The sequence below is a fragment of the Myxine glutinosa genome, chromosome 12, assembly GCF_964187855.1.
Source record: "Myxine glutinosa chromosome 12, kmMyxGlut1.1, whole genome shotgun sequence".
NCBI classification, from domain to species: domain Eukaryota; kingdom Metazoa; phylum Chordata; class Myxini; order Myxiniformes; family Myxinidae; genus Myxine; species Myxine glutinosa.
Genome location: NC_136272.1, coordinates 10,217,900 through 10,223,899, shown reverse-complemented (window position 1 = coordinate 10,223,899; position 6,000 = coordinate 10,217,900). Strand labels below are relative to the sequence as shown.

General features: G+C 39.4%; 1 protein-coding gene across 1 annotated transcript in view; it reads left to right on the top strand.

Annotated features, from left to right (window-relative positions):
* Positions 1-1,861: 1,861 nt before the first annotated feature.
* Positions 1,862-6,000, top strand: part of LOC137416687 (uncharacterized) — a 36,485-nt gene continuing 32,346 nt past the window's right edge. The window contains exons 1-2 of the mRNA XM_078766459.1: positions 1,862-1,934; positions 2,111-2,192. The gene's annotated coding sequence lies outside the window, so the exon portion shown is untranslated. The remainder of the gene's footprint in view (positions 1,935-2,110; positions 2,193-6,000) is intronic.

Here is a 6,000-nt window from a genome sequence, read left to right as displayed (position 1 = left end):
AAGGACCCTGGTGAGTGGGCTGATGACCCATCATTTCAGTCATCACAGCAAGTCTTGCATGGTATTGCCACTGTCAACGACTTTGCAGAACGTGGTGTAGCATTAATACAGTACTACAATCAAGTCTTGACAAAGGATGAACAGCAGCGCCAGTACCTGTTGCAAGTTGTTGAGTGGCATCGCCATCAGTTCCCCGACGCAAAGAAGATAAAGAGGAAATAATTTACCACAGAACTTATTCATGAGGAATCAATGGTCTGGAGGACTCTTACTCTGTGTGTTTATGATGATTGTCATACATTCTTACTGATTTGGGATTACATCTGAGTATTAGTTTATTAAAAACAATTTTGTGTGTCGATACTGAAACATTGTAATTTTCAACCCATGTGTGACAGTAGTAAATAAAGTCGTGCAGAAACCATCTTTGGCACATTTCATTTTTTCACAACAAGGAACAATTTTAGCAACAAGCACCTGAAAAAAGTCCAATTTTATTTTTTGGTGTACATTTGAGGACCACCCTAATATATATATATATATATATATAAATATATATATATATATATATATATATATATATATATATATATGTATATATATATATATACATATACATAATATCTTATTGTAATAGTCTTATGGTTATAATGGAGCAAACGTATATGGTTATGTCGTCATGTCGTTATGTTTATATGCGACGAAAATGGCTTCTTCTTCTTCTTCAATTAAAATTGAAGTTACAACCCACTCCCCTGTGTGTTTGTGTGACCCACTCGTGTGTGTGTGTGTGTGTGTGTGTGTGTGTGTGTGTGTGTGTGTGTGTGTGTGTGTGTGTGTGTGTGTGTGTGTGTGTGTGTGTGTGTGTGTGTGTGTGTGTGTGTGTGTGTGTGTGTGTGTGTGTGACCCACTCCCCTGTGGGTGATCCATTCCCTGGTGCAGTGTGCGTGATGTGGGAGGGTGAGGATTTGAGCTCTTGAAGTCACACTTTACATGAGATGCAATCACACATTTCAAACTGTATTTCCCATGTGCACGCACATGCATTCACATGTTATCAGAAGTAAATACATTGTGTAGATTACATTATTTGTGGATCTGATAAATTGCCAGTAACCAGTTTGTAAAACTGAATGTGCAGCATCAAACTCAAGATGTCCAAATGTCACACACGTTGCTGCCCGTGGGATTCCCACGGGTGACCCCACTCGTTCCAAAGTAAATGAGAATCACCTGCTTGAAATCCAATTATTTATAACAACTTCTAAAAGGTGCCAATAATATTGTCCGGGCCGTTTTAGGATTTCTGTGTGGAATTAGCCAAGATTTTGTAAGTTTTTCAGCTTTTTTATTTTGTTCCACTAAAAACCAAAGAAATATAAATGTGGATACCAAAATATTTTTTAATTCCAAAAATTTTCTGGAAGAAATGGTGCATTATTTGAAAAAAGTGCAAGGGTGCCAATATTTTTGGCCACGACTGTACATTGTACGGTACATATATACAACACAGTAAATATACACAGTACATTATACTGTCTCCAACACACTATACCCACACACTTGTAGTGAATACCCCGATTTCCTGTTTGGAGTGTGGATTCCACCGTAATTAAAAGATCCTTTTACAACTCTGAATTTACCGAGTTTATGACACGATTATTGCTGTGATTTTGGCTTTAACAGTTTCACCAATGAAAAAGTGTGTTGGATTCTTTAATATTTGTGGTATTCCGATCACTGAGAATTCATTGACAAGGTGCTCGTGCTTACGATAATTTATTAACAACATGAGCTCATTTCTAATCACGTGATGCCAATGAAACGCTGTTGGTTGGTCATACGTCATCACCCTACCCCCATACACCCCAGCACCACCCCTTCCTGCCCTTTTCCAGCTTACACTCCTAAAACACACAAGACCTCTTCAACAGGTAGGCTACAAACATTTTGTGCTTATATAAACGGCTAAAATACAGGAATTTCCTCTTTTTATTTGGACTTTCAATTTGGAACCAAAGAGGAATTCATTTTTCAAGATGTTTCCTAAATTTTATAGAAGTCACACAACTGTGAACTGAGCCTCTTGTCGATAATGTCACCTGTGCAGGGAGTGACCAAGTGATATATAAAGAGGCAGTCCAAAGCATAAAGATCAGCACCAAGACTGAAGAATCTCTTTGTACACAAAGGTAGGAATCTTTACCATACTAATTTTCCTCTTATTGTTGTAACATTTATATATTCTTACATTGTGTAAAATGATACAAGTGCAGTACTGTACCGTTAGATAAAACAACATGTGCATGCTCGGACAGAACAACAACAACACTGATGATTTTGAGAATTCGGGTAAAACCTTGTCGAAGTTTTAGGAAAACTAGGGGCCCGTTGGTCCATTGTGTCAAATTGTCTTTGGTTTTCACCGCCATGCAGCATACCTGCCTGCCGTGCCCCGGATTATTTTGGGTCCTCGGAGTCTTTTGGGTGCTCAGGGACTTTTGGGTCTTTTTTTATTTTTATTTTTTGTATACAAGATCGAGGCTCGTGAAAGAGCTAAGAGTATTTCAGAGTATTTTATTTTTCAGGGTCTTCAGAGTATTTTGGGTCTTCTGGGTCTTTTGGGTGGTCGGGGAATTTTAGGTTTTCTGGGTCTTTTGAGTCCTCATAGAATTTTGGGTCATCTGCGTCTTTCGGGTCCTCAGGGACTTTTGAGTCCTCAAGGACTTTTGGGTTATATGGGTCTTCGGTGACTTTTTGGGTCCTTGTGGACTTTTGTGTCCTCTGGATCTTTAGGGGTCTTAGGGAAATTTAGGGGTCTTAAAAGGTCTTCAAAGGTTGAAGGGTCTCAGCAGTCCAAAGAGTTAAAAGGTACATTTCATTCATAGTACATAATACATTTTTAATTAACCGACGTATGCAATTAATAGATAGAAAAAGTATGCCTCTCTCTCACACACACACACACACACACACACACACCACACACACACACACACACACACACACACACACACACACACACACACACACACACACACACACACACATACCTCGTCCATTTATAGTAGATAAAAGTATATTGTTACGTGTCGATCTTGGGGCACCGCAGCGAGTGCACCGAGAACCCAGAACCTGGAGAGTGTCTCACAGAAAATAAAAAAGACACTGATGTGCCCTTAGGGTAAAACCAACAAATGACAGGAGGGAGGCACAAGGGTAACTTTATAAGGAATATATTAATCCCAACTTATTGAAGCATGGAGAAGAACCTGAGTCCATAGAAAAATCTGTATCACATTTTATGAACACGGGAACTCCAATCTGTGAAAGACGATGTGTTACGTGAAGGACATGAGAGGTTGGAGGGACGAATGAGCTCCGAGAGCATGCACCAGTCAACCAGCCGAGAGCCTTCTCAAGAACAGCGCATTAATTACCAGAAAGGACAAGGAGCAGCTTTGAAATTGTCGCCGAGATAACAGCAGTGTAACAGCAGTGTAACAGCAGTGCAGGTAGATTCCATGAGTAGAGGGAGTTCAGAGACGAATACATCAAAATGTATGATTATAAGAAGCGAAGCCGAACCTCCACAGACCAATGCACAGCGGGTTGAAGTTGGTCTATCGTAGTTATGGAATAGGTGAATCGCTGAAACTTCCCAGGTTCGCACACAAATGACCCCATATTCCTCCTTCACTCGGTATGGCTTGGTTCATCCGGTTTTGTTTATAGCGTCTTGTTATCCTCTTCCCTGTTTACTTAACAAATAAATCTTTTAAAAAGGTAAGAAGACATGTTTCAGCTACCTATCTGTTTCCATGTGTGTCTGCCACCATTATTTCCCACAATTGAATGTTCCCCGGAGAACAGTAAAGTTAGAATGAATTAATTGAATGCAGTACAATAAAACATTGTTCGGTCCATCTTTCGAGTCTAACTCGGTCCTGAGGTTCCTGTCTTAATGGGAGCTTCAGACGTGACAATATATAAAATTATATATATATATATATATATATATATATATATATATATATATATATATATGTATATATATATATGTATATATATATATATATATATATATGTATATATATATGTATATATATTGTTATGTTTGTAGGGGGTAGGGATACGATAGGCCAGTTAGAGTGGATAGATTAGTGTGCTCCGACTGTCGTGAAGAAGAAGAACCACCTAGATGTACTCCTAGTACCCAACTGCAAAGCCGCAATGAGCTGGCGAAGCCAAAGCCTCTTGCCACTATTTTACCCATCACTGTGGCATCAGTAGGTTAGGTAGTTGGTAGTAGGTAGGTTAAGTAGGTACCGTCGGTGTAGTATGTTTAGTAGGTGTAGTAGGTGTAGTAGGTGTAGTATGTGTAGTAGGTGTAGTAGGTACCATTTGCATTCTGGATGAGATTAAAATTGATAAAATTTACTTCTTGATTAATTCGGTGAATTCTGTCTCAACTTCGGATATTTCCGGCCGTGAAAAACTATCCCCGATGGCCGCGAGATTTCTAAAAAATAATTCTTCATCAATTTTAGAATATTTGACGCCGTTTTCACCCTCCGAAACGCGTAATAAGCTTTTTTAAAATATTTTTCAAATGCTCGAATCTCATTGGTTCCGGTGTTTGGTGACGATTTTCGTTGAACATAACGAGGTTGGTCTTAACGTATTTTAATTACAAATTAGAGGTGCATTAGATTGTGAATCAAACAAAGACGGGTGAAACAAACTCCTATTTAACTTTTTCGCAATTGTTTTATGCAAACTTCCGCATCCGGTCGATGGCGGCCTCCATTGCGTGATTTGGTTTTAGAAATATTTTTTCAAATGCTCGAATCTCATTGGTTCCGGTGTTTGGTGACGCTTTTCGTTGAAGATAACCAGGCCCGTGCGGGCCGAGGTTGGTCTTAAAGCATTTTAATTATATCAATTAGAGGTGCATAAGATTGTGAATCAAACAAAGACGGGTGAAAGAAACTCCTATTGAACGTTTTTCAATTTGTTATGCATACTTCCGTATCCGCAAGATGGCGGCCTCCATTGCGCTTCGGAATTCTCAAGCCAAGGGATACAGCATAATCTGGTTTTGGACATAATACGTACGCGTTTATTGACAACACCGGCTTCGCCGGCTACTAGTACCGACTGCAAAGCCGCAATGAGCCAGCGAAGCCAAAGCCTCTTGCCACTATTTTACCCATCACTATGGCATCAGTAGGTTAGGTAGTTGGTAGTAGGTAGGTGTAGTAGGTACCGTACCTGGTAAGACTTGGTAAAAGAGAAGAGCAGACAGTCCTCCCCAATACCTGCATACAATAAATGTCACAAGAAGCTTAAGGAAGTAACTATACGATGTGCTAGCTTAAGGCCTATTTTAAGAAATTTTAACTGGGCTTAACATGCGTTTTCACAGTATGTGTGTAGTCTTCTAACTTCAGTCTCGGTCAGGGCTGGTTCTCTCCGGGCACTGCGGCTTTCTCCACCAGAAGAAGTTAGCTTGCAATGATTAATTCGGTGAATTCCGTCCGTCTCAACTTCGGATATTTCCGACCGTGAAAAACTATCCATATTTCTAAACTATATATGTAAACCGCTTATACCGTATTTCTGGCCGTGAAAAACTATCCCCGACGGCCACGAGATTTCAAAAAAATAATTCTTCGTCAATTTTAGAATATTTGACGCCGTTTTCAGCATCCGAAACGCATAATAAGCTTTTTTAAAATATTTTTTCAAATGCTCGAATCTCATTGGTTCTGGTGTTTGGTGACGATTTTCGTTGAAGATAACGAGGTTGGTCTTAACGTATTTTAATTACAAATTAGAGGTTCATTAGATTGTGAATCAAAGAAAGACGGGTGAAACAAACTTCTATTTAACTTTTTCGCAATTGTTTTATGCAAACTTCCGCATCCGGTCGATGGCGGCCTCCAGTGCGTGATTTGGTTTTAGAAATATTTTTTCAAATGCTCGACTCTCATTGGG